At 41.1% G+C, this 20,554-nt stretch overlaps 2 protein-coding genes and 1 non-coding gene across 6 annotated transcripts in view; 2 read left to right on the forward strand and 1 right to left on the reverse strand.

Annotated features, from left to right (window-relative positions):
• The window catches only part of ME2 (malic enzyme 2), a 66,109-nt gene extending 53,915 nt beyond the window's left edge, over positions 1 to 12,194 (reverse strand). Inside the window, exon 1 of the mRNA XM_012464279.2 lies at positions 12,099 to 12,194. The gene's annotated coding sequence lies outside the window, so the exon portion shown is untranslated. The remainder of the gene's footprint in view (positions 1 to 12,098) is intronic.
• Positions 6,895 to 7,002, forward strand: LOC135276096 (U6 spliceosomal RNA). The gene has a single exon (XR_010343666.1). It is a non-coding gene; the product is annotated as a U6 spliceosomal RNA (small nuclear RNA).
• A 261-nt stretch (positions 12,195 to 12,455) lies between the features above and the next one.
• MRO (maestro) overlaps positions 12,456 to 20,554 on the forward strand; it is an 84,118-nt gene continuing 76,019 nt past the window's right edge. For 2 of the 4 annotated variants that reach the window (XM_012464283.3, XM_012464286.3), the window contains exon 1: positions 12,456 to 12,804. The gene's annotated coding sequence lies outside the window, so the exon portion shown is untranslated. Of the gene's footprint in view, positions 12,805 to 18,285; positions 18,404 to 20,554 lie in introns of all 4 variants that reach the window. The other 2 variants (XM_064379153.1, XM_012464282.3) reach the window with 2 other exon arrangements.

The following is a 20,554-nucleotide window of genomic DNA, read 5'->3' on the forward strand; positions in this document are numbered from 1 at the left end:
AGAATAAAAAAGCAGCATTATTTTTGGTCCATTTATAGCACAGGTCTAAAGCTGCAGATGATATAACCATCATCTAGAAAATCTGAGACAATCAACTGAAGAAAACACTAGAACGAATAAGAAGACTTCAGCAAAGTAGCTGAGTATATCAGCAATAATAAATTAAGATATATAATAGGATTAAAAATTCTACTTACAATACTAATACAAATTATAAAATACCTAGGAATACACCAACAGAGAAACTAATAGACATAAAGGAGTCCTAAATATATGGACAGAAATACCCATTTCTGGATGGGAATAGTCAACAGTAAAAATATCAGTTCCCCTCAAACAATCCACAATCTATGATCCTAAGGCAATTCCAATAAAAATTCTAAGAATATTTACAGAGCTTTTTTTTTTTCTTTTAGAGACAAGGTCTCATTCTGAGCCCAGGCTGGAGTGCAATGGCACAATCATAGCTCACTGCAGCCTTGAAATTTATGGAGCTTTAGACTCAGCTTAATCATATAGTTGAAAGAGCAAATGTCAGAAAATCTAAGAAATTTTTGAAAAAGAAGAGGTAAAGGATTTGCCATTATAGTTAGCAAAACATAAATTCCAAACAGATTAAAGATATTAACATTTTTTTAAAAAGTAAAGAAACTATAAAGAATTATGAGTACAGGCCGGGTGCAGTGGCTCACGCCTGTAATCCTAGCACTTTGGGAGGCCAAGGCAGGCAGACTCTTTGAGCTCAGCAGTTCGAGACCAGCATGGTCAATATGGTGAAACCCTGTCTCTAACAAAAATATAAAAAATAATAATAATAAATAAAAATTAGCTGGGTGTGGTGGTGTGCACCTGTGGTTCCAGCTAAGGTGGGAAAATCACATGAGTCTGGGAGGCAGAGGTTGCAGTGAGCTGAGATTGTGCCATTGCACTCCAGCCTGGATGATACAGTGAGACCCCATCTCGAAAAAGAAAGAAAAGAAAATGAAAAGAAAAGAAAGAATTACAAGTCCAATTCCAGGTGGGCCTCCTGGTGTCATGCAGTAATGGGTCTGTGACTAGTGACCCCCACAGATTTCTGTAATACCAGAGGCACCATACACATACACAAACTCTAGCCTTCACTGTCTATGGCAACAAGAGTCTTCTGTTATCTTAGCATATTTGTGGCGGTGAATTCTTTTGGGGATCACGCGGGACCACATCCGTGCCATTTAAAAAATGTCACTCATGTCTATGATACTCTAAACCTGGAAAGTTACCTCTGGGACTTTCCATCAAAAAGGCTTATTGGCTTAGGTGCTTAGGGAATAAATTAATTGGCTGTATTTATGAGAAAATTTTTCAGAAACCTCTCATCTTTTCAGAGACCTATGAAAAGACACAAAAGAAACATAGCAAGCAGAATTCAGATGTAAAACAAAGTAAAACTCCTTTGTATGCTCAAACTGCCTGCTTTGGATCCCCTGTGGGATTTATAAAGAAGTTCACTCCACCTTGTAGTCTGGTAGTTCAGATTAACCTTCCTCGGGGTCTCCTCTGACTATCAAAACTCCTTCTTGAAAAAGCTTAAATTCTCTCTCTTTGAAATAAAACTAGTTTAAAAACTGTTGGTAAAATAAAATACGAGTATCTCCCAAATTGTCAGTATTAAATATAATTCAGACATTTTTGCCTTGAGTCTACTGGTCAAATTTACACCGTTTCTTCATGTTTTAAGGTCATCAAACTATTGCTCCTGAGATATTTTTAATATTTGTTTGATTTGTCTGAGCTTATGTTTTTGGTTTTGAGCCTTTAAATTTTGTAGTCTACACAAGTGACCATGGCGAGGCCCAGGTACATATGTTTATCTTCAGTACCTGGGCCACCAGCTGCAGGGTAAAGTCAAGCCCAAGTGCCTCCTGGCCATGCTGGAAGTGGTTGCGTCCCCCAGACATAGTCTTACTAGCTCTGTCCAGGGCTCTGTACGTGGTACATAACAATTAAAATTGCTTCCTACTAAGTTTATGCTAGAAATTAATAAGAGTCAAAATTGTAACATATATATAATTAAAACAGCTAGATGTAAAGAAAAACAATTCTTATACAAGAAAGGCAGGATGCTTTTTGGTGAGGAAGGTTTTAAGAAAGACAAAGATGTGTTATGTGTTTAAAAAAGTAATTCTGTCTAGTTTAGAGGTTATTTAAAGGTTTCATAATCAAGGGAAAAAATGAAATAGATAAAACTAAATGGATAAAACAAATTAAGGAAGAAAAAACCTGAAATAAGTTTGCAAGTGGTTCTAAAAACTTTATGGAAATCTTATCTTGTGTGGTCGAAGCTGACTGAGAATGAATTTGTTTATAAGGTTTTATTAAAATTCACTTTAATAATAACATTGAGGCCAGGCACAGTGGTGCATGCCTGGAATCCCAGCATTTTGGTGGATTGCTTGAGCTCAGGAGTTCGAAACCAGCCTGGGCAACATAACGCGACCTTGTCTCTACAAAGAGTACAAAAAAAGAAAATAATAATATACTGAATTTGGTTTTCTCTTCTGAACAAGATTTTTGTGTAGTATTAATAAAAGATAACAAGACTGTAGTTTACCTTTTGAGTAAGCTGCAAAACAGGAGAAGAAAGAAACATTCTGTTTGCAGCATGCTGTGTTTATTATGCCTTTGGAATTTTTTTTGGGAAAACGGGGTTGCTTTTCTATCAAAGAGTGAGGACTCTTTATTTTTGAAATCTTTTAATTATCACTGTGACTAAATGAATCTTATTTCATTTCATCACAGCGACCTTTGATATTATTTTTGTTCAAATGTTTTAAACCTTTGACATAATTAACAGGCTTCCCCAAATCAAATTTCAAATTTAAGTTATGTCTTTTTGACCTTAAACTAACTCTTGGACATTCCAGAAGCACCCGTGGAAGTCCAAGCAAAACATACTAGGCTTATTGGGCATGTTAAATTATGAGAAGCATTGTCAAATAAGAAATAATGTTTAATCATTTCCCAGAGTCCCATTAACATTAATATGTGTTCCAAAACTGCATGAAATTCCTTGAAATCTGGTATGTGTTAGTATATGTTGTCAATCATAATTCTAATGTTAAATTGTTGTATGTCACAGAAATAACCAAATTTCCTTGTCGATTGTATCATTATTATTATGAACTCTTATCAAGTCTTTAACCATGGCCATTTTAAGTCTTACTGTCCACAGTAAATTGCTTTATTCTAATATATCTTCAAAAAGATCCCCCTTTATTATAAAGGATACAGATAAAGAACCAGATAAAGAGATGTAGAGGGCAAGGTATTGGAAACAAGCAAATGCAGGGCTTCCATGCCCTCTCTGGACAGGCCACTCTTCCAGCACCATGCATTCAGCAACCCAAAAGCTCATCAAATCTTGCTGTTCAAGAGTTTTATACAGCTTAATGTCCAGCACCCCAGTCCCCAAAGCTCATGGATACAGCTAAAGTTCTAACCCTCTACACTCCCTTGGTCTTTCTAGGGACCAGCTCTATCCTAAGGCTGCCTAGGGTCCCTAACCTAAGTCACCTCAGGTGACTAGCATACACTCAGGTGTGATCATCAAAAGGGGATCATTATGACAAAAAACACTCCTATCATGGGGGGGAGGGCATTAATGGATACAAATATGCAGCTTGATAGAAGAAATAAGACCTAACGTTAGATAGATCAGTAAGGTGACTATAGTTTATAATAATCTATAGTACATTTTAAAATAGCTAAAAGAGAAGAACTGGAATGCTTCTAGCAATAAATACAGATATTTAAAGTGATGGCTATCCAAAATATACCGACTTGATCTTTAGAAATTATATCACTATTAAATTATCATATGTACCCTGAAACTATGTACATCTATTATGCATCAGTTTAAAAAAAATTTTTTTAAGACACTCCTATCATCAGGAAATTCAAGTGTTTCAGAAGCTCTGTAATAGAATCAGGAAAATCAATATATTTAGTACAATACCATACTATTTAATACATCATTATGACCCTGATAACCTTTATAGAGCTTCCTTCCTAAAGCATTAGAGTATATATTACCAAGTATATAAACCTTAAACTAAATAGTGCTTTAGTCTAATTAGTGTATTTACATACTTAGAGTTTCCTTGAATCACAATTATAGTTATCACGAGTCTTAGACATCACCTAGTTTAAATATCTCAATTTAAATGAAAAAAAAAAAAAAAAACAAAAAAAAAAAACCCCTAAAGCTCAGAGTTAGAAATAGACATATCCAATATCACTCAGCTTACTAGTGGTAGTGCAGGGAGGGTTCTTATTTGTTTTCCACTTTCTGTTCCAAACTTTTCAGCCTCTGAGCCTTTGAGTATGTTGTTCTTGTTACATTAATGTATTCCTTCCTATTCCTTTGTAAATCCTATTTTTCAAGACAAAATTTCATTTCATTTCTTTGAGACAGTGTCTTGTTCTGTTGCCCAGGCTAGAGTGCAGTGGCATGATCACAGTTCACTGCAGCCTCAACCTCACTGGCTCAAGTAATCCTCCCACCTCAGCCTCCCAAGTAGCTGAGATGACAGGCATACACCTAGCTAATTTTTTTTTTTTTTTTTTTTTTGAGACAGAGTTTCGCTCTTGTTACCCAGGCTGGAGTGCAATGGCGCGATCTCGGCTCACCGCAACCTCCGCCTCCTGGGTTCAGGCAATTCTCCTGCCTCAGCCTCCTGAGTAGCTGGGATTACAGGCACGTGCCACCATGCCCAGCTAATTTTTTTTTGTATTTTTAGTAGAGACGGGGTTTCACCATGTTGACCAGGATGGTCTCAATCTCTTGACCTCGTGATTCACCCGCCTCGGCCTCCCAAAGTGCTGGGATTACAGGCGTGAGCCACCGCGCCCGGCCCACCTAGCTAATTTTTGTAGTTTTGTAGAGAAAGAGTTTCACCATGTTGCCCAGGCTTGTCTCCAACTCCTGGGCTCAAATGATCTTCCAGACTCAACCTCCCAAACTGTTGTGATTACAAGCATGAGCCACTACACCCTATCTCATTTCTTAATAAAGCAATTTATCCACCAACTAACTTCTTACAGAGCTTTTTAGTTACCTACTTCTGATATTCAATTTTTTCACTTCAATTATTTTATGTCTACATTTCTACTTGGTTCTGTTTTACAGTCATCAGTTCATGATTCATAACTTCAAATTCTGGCTCCATTAAATATTTATTTTAAAGACCTTTTCTAATGTCTTTAGTGCCTGGATAAAAATTTTTAGTCTCTTTCATAGCATAATTTTTGTCTATAAGCTCACTTTTAACAAAATAAGAGCAATCTTTGATGGTGGTCCCATACATGTTGTGTGTTGTGGAAATCAACCTTTGGAGGCAGTTTTAAGTTTGCCTCTATATGAGATCTAGAGGGTTTACAGGCTAAAACCAGTTTCTGCATTAGTTTATGTGTTAGATGGTTACATACCTTGGGTAGAATTCCAAAGCCAAATTCAAACAAGTTTAAGGCTTAGGATTCTATTTATGGTGTGGGATGGATAGTTTAACTCTCGTCTCAACCCCAGTGAGGATACAGATCTCCCAGTCATCATTTATGGAGAGAAAAGTGTTTCCCCAGTTCTCAGCTTCCCAAAATATGTCTAATTTTGGTTCCGAATGTTGAACAGGGCTTCGGAACTCAGTTTCCATCTCCTGGCAAGCAATACACCCTGCAGACCCTAAGAAGTATTTATATACTATATTTGTTTCCCATCTACCCATGGAACATTTGTCTTCAATCCAGCTCAATGCTATAGGTTTTTTCTTCATTCCTGCATGTGGAGATTTCTCTCTTGCTTTCAAACTTGGTTCTGTGTTCTTTCAATTTTACTTACGATTTTTATGTTTTTAGAGAAGGAAAGGGAGATTCCAATATGTGACTAATCAATCATCTTAAACTGGAAGCTTATTCAGTTTAAACCTATGTTATAACTATTTAGTCAACTATTGAGCACCTACCACATGCCAGGGCTGGAATGAGGCCTATGGTTAGTACTGCTCTCATATTCCTACTTAACGCTACAGGAATCCGTGTCTTTTTAGCTGCTATGAAACTTACACCATCAGATTTGGTTTTGTTTTGTTTTCTTTTTTTTTTATTGAGAGTCTCGCTGTCACTCAGGCTGGAGCCTCTTTCTTCTGGATTCAAGCGGTTCTCCTGCCTCAGCTTCCTGAGTAGCTGTAACTACAGGCACACACCACCATGCCCAGCTAATTTTTCGTATTTTTGGTAGAGACGGGGTCTCTCTATGTTGCCCAGGCTGGTCTTGAACTCCTGGCCTGAAGTAATCCGTCAGCCTTGGCCTCCCAAAGTGCTCGGATTATAGGCGTGAGCTGCTGCATCCAGCCAGATTTGGTTTTCTTTAAACATCTAATGCCTTCAACAGAATCTATTAAATCACCACCATGCAATATTCTTTTAATGTTCTATTACCAGTAAGTTATAAAGTCCTAAACAAAGCTCTCTTTTGTGCTTTTTAAAAGAACTATAAACATGAACAAAACCAAGAAAAAGATCTTGGTCAGGTGCAGTGGCTCTCAACTGTAATTCCACCACTTTGGGAGGCCGAGGCAAGCGAATCACTTGAGGTCAGGAGTTCCACACCAGCCTGGCCAACATGGTGAAACCCCATTCGTACTAAAAATAAAAAAATTAGCTGGTTAGGGCGGTGCGTGCCTTGTAATCTCAGCTACTCAGGAGGCTGAGGCATAAGAATCGCTTGAACCTGGGAGGTGGAGGTTACAGTGAGCCAAGATTGTCTCACTGCACTCCAGCCTGCACAAGAGAGCAAGACTCCACCTCAGAAAAAAAAAAAAAATCTAACTTACCCTTTCTCAATATAAAATTTAAAAAATAGTGCTCGCTTTGGCAGCACAGATACTAAAATTGGAACGATACAGAGAAGATTAGCATGGCCCCTGTGCCAAGGATGACACGCAAATTTGTGAAGCATTTCATATATTTTTTAAAAGAAAAAACAACAAAAAAAAATTTAAATAGACACATATCTGTATAAGCTTCCCAAACTTTTTTTTTTTTTAATTTTAAATTTGTGTGGGTGTATAGTAGATATATATATAAAACCAGCATTGTGTACTTATGAATTATTTTCATTATCTGCATCTAATAAAGGATATCTATTAAATATGTACAATCTAGAAAAACAAACAGTGGTAGAGCCTGCTTTGAGCAAACTCCATTGATTTTATTTTTAAGAGAGAGAATTTACTTTATAAGATAATTCTTCACTGGATTTCTTTAAATAGCAAGATTTTTCAGGCTATTTTAAAATTTCAGGTTACTCAAATTTAACTTTGACACATCTTTCCAGGATTATGTTGCATAAAAGGTCCTTGTCACTTTATTTCCGTTTATTAGTGTACTGCAGAAAGTACCAGCAGTTGGCTCTACAAGTACAGATTCTATATACATCAAGTTTCTACACTTTCAAAAATTATTAATCAGTATATTATTAATAATGTTAATTATACCAGCACAGTGTTAATAATATATATACCGGCCGGGCACGGTGGCTCATGCCTGTAATCCCAGCACTTTGGGAGGCCGAGGTAGGCGGATCACCTGAGGCCGAGAGTTCGAGACCAGCCTGACCAACACTGAGAAACACCATCTCTACTAAAAATACAAAATTAGCTGGGTGTGGTGGCACACGCCTATAATCCCAGCTACTGGGAAGCTGAGGCAGGAGAATCACTTAAACCCGGGAGGTGGATGTTGTGGTGAGCCGAGATCGAGCCATTGCACTCCAGCCTGGGCAAAAAGAGCAAAACTCCGTCTCTGTATGTATGTATACATATATACATATGTATACATACAGATACTATATATATACACATATATGTATGTGTATATATACACATACAGACACACAGACACACCCCCCCCAGTAGCTTTCTCCCCAGAATCCCCAACATGGTGACAAAAGTACTATTAACAAAATTGGGATGGCTGACACTCTGCTAAGTGGCAAAAAAAAAAAAAATTTAAATTTTAAAAATTGCCCATTTAAAAAAAGTTTTATTATTATTTTTTTTTTAGAGACAGTATCTCACTCTGTCACTCAGGCTGGAGTGCAGTTGTATAATCATAGCTCCAGCCTCTGTGACAGATGCTAGAAGGAGAACTATAAGGGTGAGTGAAGTAAAAACAGGAACTAAAAGAAGGTGGGGATTCTAATTTTGAAGAACTATGTTAAAAGGCTGGAGTGTAATCATGCAATCTTGGCTAACTGCAACCTCCACCTCCCGGGTTCAAGCAATTCTCACGCCTCAGCCTCCTGAGTAGCTGAGACTACAGGTGCCCGCCACCATGCCTGGCTATCTTTTTGTATTTTTAGTAGAGACAGGGTTTCACCACATTGGCCAGGCTGGTCTTGAACTCCTGACCTCAAGTGATCCACCCACCTGTGCCTCCCAAAGTGCTGGGGTTACAGGCATGATCCACCACACCCGATCAGATGGCAGTAGTTTTTTAAGACAGTTCTTAACCTTGACAGAATTAAAAATTGGAGATCTTATGTCTGGTCCCAATTGTCCCCAACACATACAGTTTTTTACTTGTCCCTGAAGTCCAAAAGTCTGGAAACCATTGACTTAGACGTCTCATTTTTCTCACCAATGAAGTGGGGAAGGGGAAACTTGCAAAATTCTGTGTAGTAATGTTGACATATACATATTATTAATAGTATCAAGCCTTTAGAGTTTTATAATAGCATCACCATAAAGAGCTTGACTAATTGACTTGAAAGTTTGCTTAATAAAACCGATATCAAATAGTAGAGCAGAATGGTCAAAGGGTGAGTTCTGGAGTCAAACTTCTTGGATTTAAATCCTGTGGCTAAGACCTGTAATCCTCAGCACTTTGGGAAACCAAGGAGGGCAGGTTGCTTGAGCTCAAGAGTTCCAGATCAGCCTGGGCAACATGGCAAAACCACAACTCAACAAAAAATTTTAAAATTAGCCTGGGGTAGTGGCACGCGCCTGCAGTCCCAGCTACTTTGGAGGCTGAGGCAGAAGGATGGCTTGAGCATGGGAGGTTGAGGTTGCAGTGAGCCATGATAGTACCACTGCACTCCAGCCTAGGTAAGACTGAGACCCTGTCACAAAAACAAAAATGAAAACAAAACAAAATAAATCCTGGCTTTGCCATTTGCTAGCTCTGTGATGCTGAGTAAGTCACAACCTTCCTGATTTGCAGTTTTCTCATCAGTCAAATGGGAATGTTAAACCACAAGACCTATTTAATAGGCTTAAGATTTAAATTAGATAATCTATTTTAAGATGCTTATCACAGTGCCCACTAGGTCTAAGCATCACTATTAGTAGTTATAAACTAAGATGGTCACAAGGTGCCTTCTAAATGTCTGCTAGTTTCTGCATCAACATCTTTTAATGACGAAATTAACATAAGAGGCTATAAGGATAATGATGATTAACATTTATTTAAAATAGTACAAATCTGCCAGGCCTGGTGGCTCATGCCTGTAGCCCAGCATTTTGGGAGGCCAAGGTGGGCAGATTCGAGGTTGGGAGTTCGAGACCAGCCTGACTAACATGGAGAACCGCCGTCGTCGCTACTAAAAATACAAAATTAGCTGGGTGTAGTGGCACATGCCTATGATCCTAGCTACTCAGAAAGCTGAGGCAGGAAAACTGCTTGAACCCAGGAGGTGGAGGTTACTGTGAGCCAGGATCAGCACCATTGCACTCCAGCCTGGGCAACAAAAGCTAAACTCTGTCTCAAAAAAAAAAAAAAAAAGTTTTTTTTAATCAAATTGCTAGGTCAAGAATGAGCATTTGGATGGCATAAAGATACAGGCAACATCAAATGTCATCCTCAACAAGTATATACAGAATCAATATATTTTTCATCACTTTTGAAATTTGTACATATTGATCAAAGGAGGTATAATATGCAGCCATAAAGTCAAAATGGTAACTTTCGAATAAAATAGTTAACTTCTAATAAAAGTTATCTTTTTATAAAGTCAATGTAACTTTTATTTGGTGTGAATTTTGTCCTCTAACATTAATCCTTAGTAAATATAGGTTTTAACATTATTTGTGTTTTAAAATATGGCTAGTTTCGGGGGCATAGTGGCTCATGCCTGTAATCCCAACACTTTGGGAGGCCAAAGCAGGTGAATCACTTGAGGTCAGGAGTTCGAGACCAGCCTGACAAACATGGTAAAACCCCATCTCTACTAAAAATACAAAAAATTAGGAAGGCGTGGTGGCGGGCCCTGTAGTCCCAGCTACTCAGGAGGCTGAAACAGGAGAATAGCTTGAACGTGGGAGGCAGAGGTTGCAGTGAGCCGAGATCGCCGTTGCACTCCAGCCTGGGCAACAAGAGCAAAACTCCATCTTAAAGAAAATAAAATATGTCTGGTTTGTCAGAAATTCACCAAAATAAATCAGAATTTTTAACTTAATATACAAATTATACATATATAGCTGGAAGTTTTTAATTTTACAAAAGAAGTTTCCAAATAGTAAATGTTTTTTTCTTTATGAGTATTTTGTGTTTTCACAAATATATTAAAAGACAAAAACATAAACACCCTCTAAGGGTGTCACCCACAAGCAGTTCTTCTCAGGAATAGCTATTAAGCAGCAATACATTATTCTCAGGAGAATATTTCTACAGAAGCCTAGCCCAACATTTCCTATTAATGAATGATAAAAGTCTTATTAGGAGCCAGGTGCTGTCGCTCATGCCTGTAATCCCAGCACTCTGGAAGGTCAAGGTTGGTAGATCACTTGAGGTCAGGAGTTCGAGACCAGCCTGGCCAACATGGTGAAACCCTGTCCCTATTAAAAATACAAAAATTAGCTGACCTCAGGTGATCCACCCGCGTTGGCCTCCCAAAGTGCTGGGATTACAGATCACAGCCACCGCATCCAGTTTATAGGTATGTTTTTAAAAAAAACATACTAGAAAGAAACTAGTTTCTTTCATCTAACTGTCAGAATATCTGTAAATTGAAAATCAAAATTACGGATACATCACAATCAGCTTAACAACATGCGGGAGTCGGGGTGCAGGATGCAGCTATGAATTTAGACCACTTGAGTTTGAATCTAGGCTTTGTCACTTTAAAACTGTGGTCTTGGGCAAGTTACTTAACCGTCCTAAACCTTAGATTCCTAGTTTGTAAACTGGAGACAGTAACAGTATCCACCTTAAAGGATTATTTTGAGATAATCCGTGTAGAAACTAGCGCTCTGCCTGTTGCTAGCAATTAAAATGTGCTTCTATTGTTATCGTTACCAATTGCAACACTAACAGAAAGAGCAATGCTATTAACCGCTTTGCTTAGAGGTGATAGTCACAAGCATTAGGAAGATAAATCGACAGAAAGGAGATGATAAAACGTTTTTGTAAGGAAGCACTTCTGTTGAGGGTTGTAATTTGATCACGCTTCTCACCACAAGCAACAAATATTTTCTAGAATTATCTCTGGAACCAAAAAAGGAAGTCGAAACCTAGGACCACCTTAGGTAATACCACATGCAGAAACAGTTATCGCCAGCGTGTAAGAAACACCTGCCAATCCCGGTCCACAGATGGCATTTCATTTGAATGGACGAAACCGGTCCAATCTTAGATCTCTCCAGCCCGCAGCAAGTCTTTTTTCAAAGGGAGGAGCCACACACACAGCCTAACTCCTGCCGCTAATTCGGCCCGGATGAATACAGGAGACAGACTTACCAGAGGGGTTTCCAGCCACAAAAGTCCTACTGTGCGGGGGGCAGAAGCAGCGAGAAAGAGATGCCAGCGTTTGGGAAGCCCTGGGCCCCGCTCCCGGGCGGAAGGGGGGCGCTCTGGCACCGGCGGCCGCTGGAACCGGGGTCGCCGCGACGCAGCCGGTCCCTCGCCCTCAGCGCGGATTCCGCGGGCCTCTTTCCCTCCCCCAGCCCCCACTTCCAGGCCGGGGCCGGCGCCGGCCGCACGCGCGGAGGCAGGAAGCCGGGCCGGGGAAGGCCGGCGCCAGCTCCCCTCCCGGACCCCCACCCGGGCCCCGCCGCTCCGGGCCTTACCAGAGGTCTCGCGCCGCGACAGGTGGTGCTGCTGGCGGAGAGGCCGCACCCTACAGCCCGCCCTAGCGATGCTCAGCTCCCGCGCCGCCAGGCCCTCCCCTTCTGCGAGCCTTCCGGAGCCGGCGCCAGCTCAGGTCGCACGGGCCGCCCCACAAGCGGAGGCAGCCTGCAGAGCGGCCGGGTGAGGGTAGGGCGCGCGGAGCCGGACGGGCGCGGGTCCGGACTGGCGCGGGGCCGGGCGGGCGCGGCCCACGGAGGAGACGGACCGGCGCGGGGGCCAATGGGAGGCAGGAACAGGCCGGAGGGGCGGGCTCTGCCTGGAGGCTTAGCGGCTGGCGTCGGGATTTCTCCCTTCCGCGCCTCCCTCAGCCCGGCTCCTGGAGGTTACCGCGCTGAGGCAGAGTGGGCGCCCTCGTGTACGCGATGCGGAGGGTATGAAAAGTGCAGTGCAAAGGAGGAGGAGCTCCGCCGCTCCCTGAAGGAAGCCGGGACTGGCCGACCGCGCCCCCCCGCACTCCTGGCCCCAGGGTCCCAGTCTCCGAACCCTCGGAGGCCAGGAAAGCTGGGAGTTGGGGTCCGTCCTGTCTGAGCCACAGAGGAAGTGGGAGGATGGCGGGCAGGAGGCGGCAAAGGAAGGAGGAATAGGACTCAGGAAATCCGAGGCTTCCGCACTTCAACGACGCTTTCAGTTTCCGAGCTGTTTTGGGTGCGTAGAACTTACTCTTCTGCAGAATTCTGCTGGCACGGTTATTGGCCTGCGGGGAATTTACGAATCACCTGCACCGTCACAGTCCCCATAAATAGATGTTCAATGTTCTGTCTCAGAGAAGCACCGGAACACTTAATTGCCTTGTCCTTGAAAGCAGCAGGGACCGTGCCTTCCTACATCCCTACCCTGCACCCCCATCCCCCACGGTTGTGACATGGGAGGATCTTTACTCATCCTTATTTCAGAAAATGTTATCACCAAAAATTATTTGCTGTAATGAGTTTGTGTACTCTTAAGGCATGGTCATGGCAATTTCAAAAATAAGATATAAAAGATAAAAAAGACAAGGCAGAATAAAATTTAAAGTGTTGGAAACGTAGGATTGAGAAGATGGAGTGGAAGTAGCGAAGAGTGAATTGCTCCCTCCTAAACTCTGACAATTATGTGAAATCTGGGGCAACCGCCCCTCTCTGAACATTGAAGGGTGTGGCAGGTGATAACCCATAGGTGCGGTTGCTGTAATAACCACCACAGGAAAAGAGAGGTTATAAATATGCATGACCTAAAGTAACCCTGCTTGCCAGAAACTTATAAGAGGCAGCAAGTTGGATGAAGGAAGCGAAACATTACAAGTGTCTTTCTATATAAGCACTTCATTAGTAGAGGTGAAATCCTTCCGTCTTTGAAAGACAGTTGTGGGGTTGTGGGGGGTGGAAAGGGAATGGGGAGATGTTAGTCAAAGGGTAAAAAGTTTCAGTTAGGAGTAAGTTTTAGAAATACCACACAGCATGGTGACCATAGTTCATAATGTATATTCACAATGGCTAAAAGAGTAGATTTAAAGTATTCTCATCAAAACGAAGTATATGAGATGATGGATATGTTGGCTTAATTTGATCATTCCACAATATATTGAAACATTACATTGTATCCCATTGCATATACGATACACGGTTTTTTTTTTTCTTTTGAGATGGAGTCTCCCTCTGTTGCCCAGGCTGAAGTGCAGTGGCGTGATCTTGACTCACTGCAACCTGGGCCTTGTGGGTTCCAGTGATTCTCCTGACTCAGCCTCCCTAGTAGCTGGGATTACAGGTGCCTGCCACCATGCCCGGCTAGTTTTTGTATTTTTAGTAGAGACGGGGTTTCTCGCCATGTTGCCCAAGCTGGTCTCAAACTTTTGGCTTCTGCCCGCTTCGGATTCCCGAAGTGCTGGGATTACAGGCATGAGTCACCCGCGCCCAACCATAAGTATATACGGTTATTGTTTGTCGATTAAAAAAATTTAAGGACAGTTTGTCCTACATTTGAATAATCCCAGGTTGAAGGTTGTAGAGAGCTATCATGGAGGGAACTTACTTTGCTTAAATTGAAGTCAATTCATTCTTTATTAAATACCTGCTACTGTCAAGGAAGTAGACACTGCTGTTTTCCGGTCTGCTCTGACAACAGATTCTTTGGCTCACGCCTGCAATCCCAGCACTTTGGGAGGCCAAGGCGGGCCGATCACCTGAGATCAGGAGTTTGAGACCAGCCTGACCAACATGGAGAAACCCCATCTCTCCTAAAAAAAGTACAAAATTAGCCGGGGATGGTGGTGCATACCTGTAATCCCAGCTACTTGGGAAGCTGAGGCAGGAGAATCACTTGAACTGGGGAGGTGAAGGTTGCGTGAACCAAGATCGCACCGTTGCACTCCAGCCTGGGCAACAAGAGTGAAACTCCATCAAAAAAAGAGAAAACAAATTCATTAGCCTTAGCCACTTCCAGTGATTGGTCAAAGACTTTTTTTTTTTTGAGGCAGAGTCTTACTGCAACCTCCACCTCTTGAATTCAAGGGATTCTCCTGCCTCTGCCTCCTGAGTAGCTGGGATTACAGGCGTGCATCACCACGCCCAGCTAATTTTTATATTTTTTTAGTAGAGACAGAGTTTCACTATGTTGGTCAGGCTGGTCTAGAACTCCTGACCTTGTGATCCACCCACCTCGGCCTCTCTAAGTGCTGGGATTACAGGTGTGAGCCACCGCGCCCAGCTGGTCAAAGACTTTCTAGTGAAAACAGAACTAGCTTTTTCTGCTACTGTGCACAGTCACCACAAAATACAATACTTCACCTCTAGTCACCAAAATCTGTGCAGGTTGCTCCTCACCAACAACCAATTCTTCAGCTGTGACCTGCTGGGTGTCCTATAATTTAACTCAATTCTGATACTGTTTACCAGGAGATAGCATCACATTGCACAGGTTGAAGGCTCAGTCTCACAAGACTGCCCTCCACTTCAGATGCCAGTCACAAGCCCCAGGTTGCCATTAGCCCATCACTGAGTTGTATTAATTTGCTAGGATGGCTCACAAAACTCAAGAAAACACTTTACATACACTATAAAGGATGTCATAAAGGACACAGATGAACAGCCAGATGGAAGAGATGCATAGGGAAGAGTGGCAAGGGGCGTGGGACTTCCATGCCCTCTCTTGGCTTATCACCCTCCAAATGCCTTCACGTGTTCAGCAATCAGGAAGCTCTTTGAACCCTGTCCTTCTGGAGTTTTATGGAGGCTTCCTTACATAGGCATGATTGATTACATCATTGGCCATTGGAGAGCAACTCAACCCCTGTCCTGTTCTTTCCCAGAAGGTCAGAGGGCAGGGGATGGAGGTAAAAATTCCAATCCTCTAATCACATGGTTGGTTCTCCTGGCAACCAACCCCCATCCTGAAGCTATCTAGGAGCCCACCAAGAGTTGCCTCATTAGAACAGAAGATGTTCCTGTCACTCAGGAAATTCCAAGGGATTTAGAAGCCCTTTCTCAGGAACCAGGACAGAGCCCAAATACACATTCCTATTCTATCACAATGTCACAGGGTTCTTTTCCTATACAATATAGTGACATATGGCTATTGAGTATTTGCAATGTGGCTATTTTAAGTTGAGATATACACTGGATTTACAGACAGTGCAAAAAAATGTAAAGAATGGAAATAACTTGATTTTAAAAATATTGATCACTTGTCAAAATAATATTCTGGATATTTTGGGTTCATGCCATATATTATTAAAGTTATCTTTTAAATATCTTTTTACTTTTTATGTGTGGCTACAGAAAATTTAAAATTATACATGTAGTTCCCATTCGTGGCTTGCATTATATTTCATTTGGACCATGCTGGTCTAAGGTGACCCTGTTAGAAACACATCAAGGAAGCTGCTGGCTGGGGCATATTCTAAGGGTGTCAGAAGAATAGAAGAGCCTGGATTCTTTTCCAGCGCATACACATGCATACTGGAAAAGTTAATATAGCAACCTAACATGTTCCTTTCATGTAATAGCTACTGAGTGACGTATTACATTTTTTGGGCTCTGAGCAGTGAAAGGGCAGGAAAAAGACAAATGTAATTGGAAAACATGAGTAATCACTAATGAAAACATAATGTCTAAAACCTTCTGAAGTTTCCGTCTGCTGGTTTCTACGGGCAAGAATTAGACTGACAGATATAACTCCAGGGTTAAATAAAGTGGTCATTACTCTGCAACTGGTTGTGAATTTTCTATGATTGACAATAGATGGGTGGAAAGTCATTCACATACTTTAAAAACAATACTCAAACTTTGAAAAATACTGTGCTTTCTTGCATTTACCTTTTATCCCCTACCTGTCTAGCATTCTTGCTTAAATTGAGCTATTTCATCTTTAAATGTTGCTATTTTGGGCTGGGCAAGGTGGCTCACTCCTGTAATCTCAGCACTTGAGGAAATGGGCAGATTACTTGAACACAGGAGTTTGGGATCAGCCTGGGCAATATGGTGAAATCTCATCTCTACAAAAAAAAAAAATATTAGGCCTGATGGTGCATGCCTGTAGTCCTAGCTACTTGGGAGGCTGAGGTGGGAGGATCACTTGAGCCCAGGAGGTGGTGGTTGCACTGAGCTGAGATTGCATCACTGCACTCCAGCCTGGGTGACAGAGTGAGACCCTGTGTCAAAAAACAAAACAAAACAAAAAGACTGGGCACAGTGGCTCACGCCTGTAATCCTAGTACTTTGGGAGGCTGAGGTGGGTGGATTGCCTAAACTCAGGAGTTCAAGATCAGCTTGGGCAACATGGTGAAACCCCATCTCTACTAAAATACAGAAAAAAAAAAAAAAAAAAAAAAATTAGCCATGCATGGTGGTATGTGCCTGTAATCTCAGCTACTTGGGAGGCTGAAGTGAGAGAATTGCTTGAACCTGGGAGGCGGAGGCTGCAGTGAGATAAGATTACACCACTGTACTCCAACCTGACAGAGTGAGACTCTGTTTAAAAAAAAAAAAAAATGTTACTTTGATCCAGTAATAGTTATAGTGAGACACTAAGATGTTTCACCAGTTAATGCTTAAAAGCACAAGGAGAATTTTATACATCCCTAGGTCTCCAGAAATAATGTAAGTGTGTAGTTATTTTTCAAGTATAGACTTTTTAAAAAATGAATATGAAGGTCTAATATCTCATACAGTAGGTCGGGGCACACAGAACCAAAACAGTATTATGATTATCCTTACTACTATTGCTACTATTCTACTACTAGTAGTTTATACTTGACATCCTCAATTTGACCTAATAAGAGTTGATGAGCTATTCTCAAGAAGGAAGTGTAGATGAAGATCTTAGGAACAAGATTTTTGTGCATTTTAACAGTAACTGTTAGAAATGATTTTTAGCTGCAAACAACAGAAAACCCAAAATTAGAGTTGATTTATATAAATAGAGGCTTATTTCACAAAAATACGAGAGCAGGAGTTAAGGCTAAACGTGGCTCAATCATTTTCTGGATATTCCTTGAGAGAAGGAAAGAATCTCTTCTAAATGCAGGGTCTCTCCAGTAAATTAAGATAAAACCTGACAATTTTCAACTAGAAATATGGCTGAGCAAGAAATATAACTCCAAGCAGAATGTAAGTTATCTATAAATTAAGACATCCCAATTATGGATAATCAGGGAATGATAGAAGGAAGGTTATTTGAATTCCTATGAGGTGGAAGTATCGGGGGTGTGTGTGAAAATTATCTGGACAAATGTCTCAGTTCTTCAAAATTTTTTGCTTTTGTTTTATTTTGTTCATTTACTTATTTACATCGAAGGAAAAAGCACAGTTTGGGAGTGTGGAATACTTGAAATCTAGGGCTAGTTCTCACACTGTTTTAATAGAAGGCTGGATGTCTTTTTCTCCTGGTACGTGGACACAACTAAACTTTCCCTACGTATCTCAAGGGCATTGAAGAGAGGAATGAGATGAAAAATATGCGAGAATTTTTGCAAAGTTTAAAAGGATACAGATGCAAACAAAGTATTCTCATGCAAGCTATCTGCCTAGCATGTAGATGATATTCAATAAATAATAATTACCATTCATTGAGCACTTACTATTTGCTAAAGTTGCTCTAAGGCAGCTAATGTATTTTATCTGTTTTTACCTTTTTTTTTTCTTTTTGAGACAGGATCTCGCTCTGTTGCCCAGGCAGGAGTGAAATGTTATGATCTCGGCTCACTGCAACCTCCACCTCCCAGGTTCAAGCAATTCTCCTGCCTCAGTCTCCTGAGTAGCTGAAATTACAGGCATGTACCACCACACCCGGATAATTATTGTAATTTTATTAGAGATGGTGTTTTGCGATGTTGACCAGGCTGGTCTTGAACTCCTGACTTTAGGCGATCCACCTGCCTTGCCTCCCAAAGTGCTAGGATTACAGACATAAGCCACTGCACCCGGCCCACCTCATGTATATATTGAAATTATTTAATTGTCCTAACAACACTATCAAGTAGATATAATTATTTGTTTCTTTTTTTATTTCATTTTATATTAGAGATGGGGGATGTTGCCATGTTGCCCAGGTTGGTCTTGAACTCCTGACCTCAAGGAATCCTCCCATCTTGGCCTCACAAAGCATTGGGATTACAGGCATGAGCCACTGTGTCACCCGTTTTTGTTGTTGAGACAGCGTTTTTTGCTCTGTCACCCAGGCTGGAGTGCAGTACCGATTGTAGTTCATTGCAGCCTTGATGTCCCAGATTAAGCAGTCCTCTCACCTCAACCTTCCACCTCAACCTCCCAAGTAGCTAGGACTACTGGCATGCACCACCACAACCAGCTAATGTTTTTTATTTTTAGTAGAGACAAGGTCTCGCTATGTTGCTCAGGCTGCTCCTGTACTGTTGATCTTAAGCTATTCTCCCACCTGACCTCCCAGAGTGCTGAGTTTACAGGCATTAGCCACCATACCCAACTGGTAGGTATAATTACTATCCCCATTTTACATGTGGGAAAACTGAGGACTTAGAGGTTGATTCATCCAAGGGTACCACTACTAAGTGGAAAGAGGATACAAACTACACTGCACAGAATGAGTATTTTAAAATATTTTTATGTATGGTTCAGTATCTTGGAAAGACTTGAAAGTAAGCTTGGAGTATTATGTCACCCCACTCCCCAACCTGGGAAAGCCTTCCCCGCTGTAAGCTGTCAACTAAAAACTGCTTCATAACTCAAGGGCAAATTCTAATCTTACCTCTTCAGTGGACACTGGTGTAATAGTATGTAAATGCACACTGGAATCTCCAGGGACTTTTAAACAAATTGATGCCTACCTTATGTCAATAAAATAAGAATGTTCCAATGTGGGTCTCCAACACCCATGTTTCTTTTTTTTTAATTGCATTTTAGGTTTTGGGGTACATGTGAAGAACATGCAAGATTGTTGCATAGGTACACACATGGCAGTGATTTGCTGCCTTCCTCCCCATCACCTATATCTGGCATTTCTCCCCATGCTCTCTCTCCCCAACTCCCCACCCCCCGCTCTCCCTCTCCTATTTCCCCCCGACAGACCCCAGTGTGTGATGCTCCCCTCCCTGTGTCCATGTGTTCTCATTGTTCAACACCCACCTATGAGTGAGAACATGCGGTGTTTGATTTTCTGTTCTTGTGTTAGTTTGCTGAGAACGATGGTTTCCAGGTTCATCCATGTCCCTACAAAGGACACAAACTCATCGTTTTTGATGGCTGCATAATATTCCATGGTGTATATGTGCCACATTTTCTCTGTCCAGTCTATCATCAGTGGGCATTTGGGTTGGTTCCAGGTCTTTGCTATTGTAAACAGTGCTGCAATGAACATTCGTGTGCATGTGTCCTTATAGTAGAATGATTTATAATCCTTTGGATATATACTCAGTAATGGGATTGCTGGGTCAAATGGAATTTCTATTTCTAGGTCCTTGAGGAATCACCACACTGTCTTCCACAATGGTTGAACTAATTTACACTCTCACCAACAGTGTAAAAGTGTTCCTATTTCTCCACATCCTCTCCAGCATCTGTTGTCTCCAGATTTTTTAATGATTGCCATTCTAACTGGCGTGAGATGGTATCTCAATGTAGTTTTGATTTACATTTCTCTAATGACCAGTGATGATGAGCATTTTTTCGTATGTTTGTTGGCCTCTTGTATGTCTTCTTTTGTAAAGTGTCTGTTCATATCCTTTGCCCACTTTTGAATGGGCTTGTTTGTCTTTTCCTTGTAAATCTGTTTTAGTTCTTTGTAGATTCTGGATATCAGCCCTTTGTCAGATGGGTAGATTGCAAAAATTTTTTCCCATTCTGTTGGTTGCTGAGTTTCTTAACAGTTCTAATGTATTTCTGTTTTACATACTTTTTATACAGCATATATTAGAAACTCCATGAGAGTAGAGATTTATAAAAGTATT

The sequence above is a fragment of the Aotus nancymaae genome, unplaced genomic scaffold, assembly GCF_030222135.1.
Source record: "Aotus nancymaae isolate 86718 unplaced genomic scaffold, 86718_ANA_hifiasm-v0.15.2.pri h1tg000020l, whole genome shotgun sequence".
Taxonomy (NCBI): Eukaryota; Metazoa; Chordata; class Mammalia; order Primates; family Aotidae; genus Aotus; species Aotus nancymaae.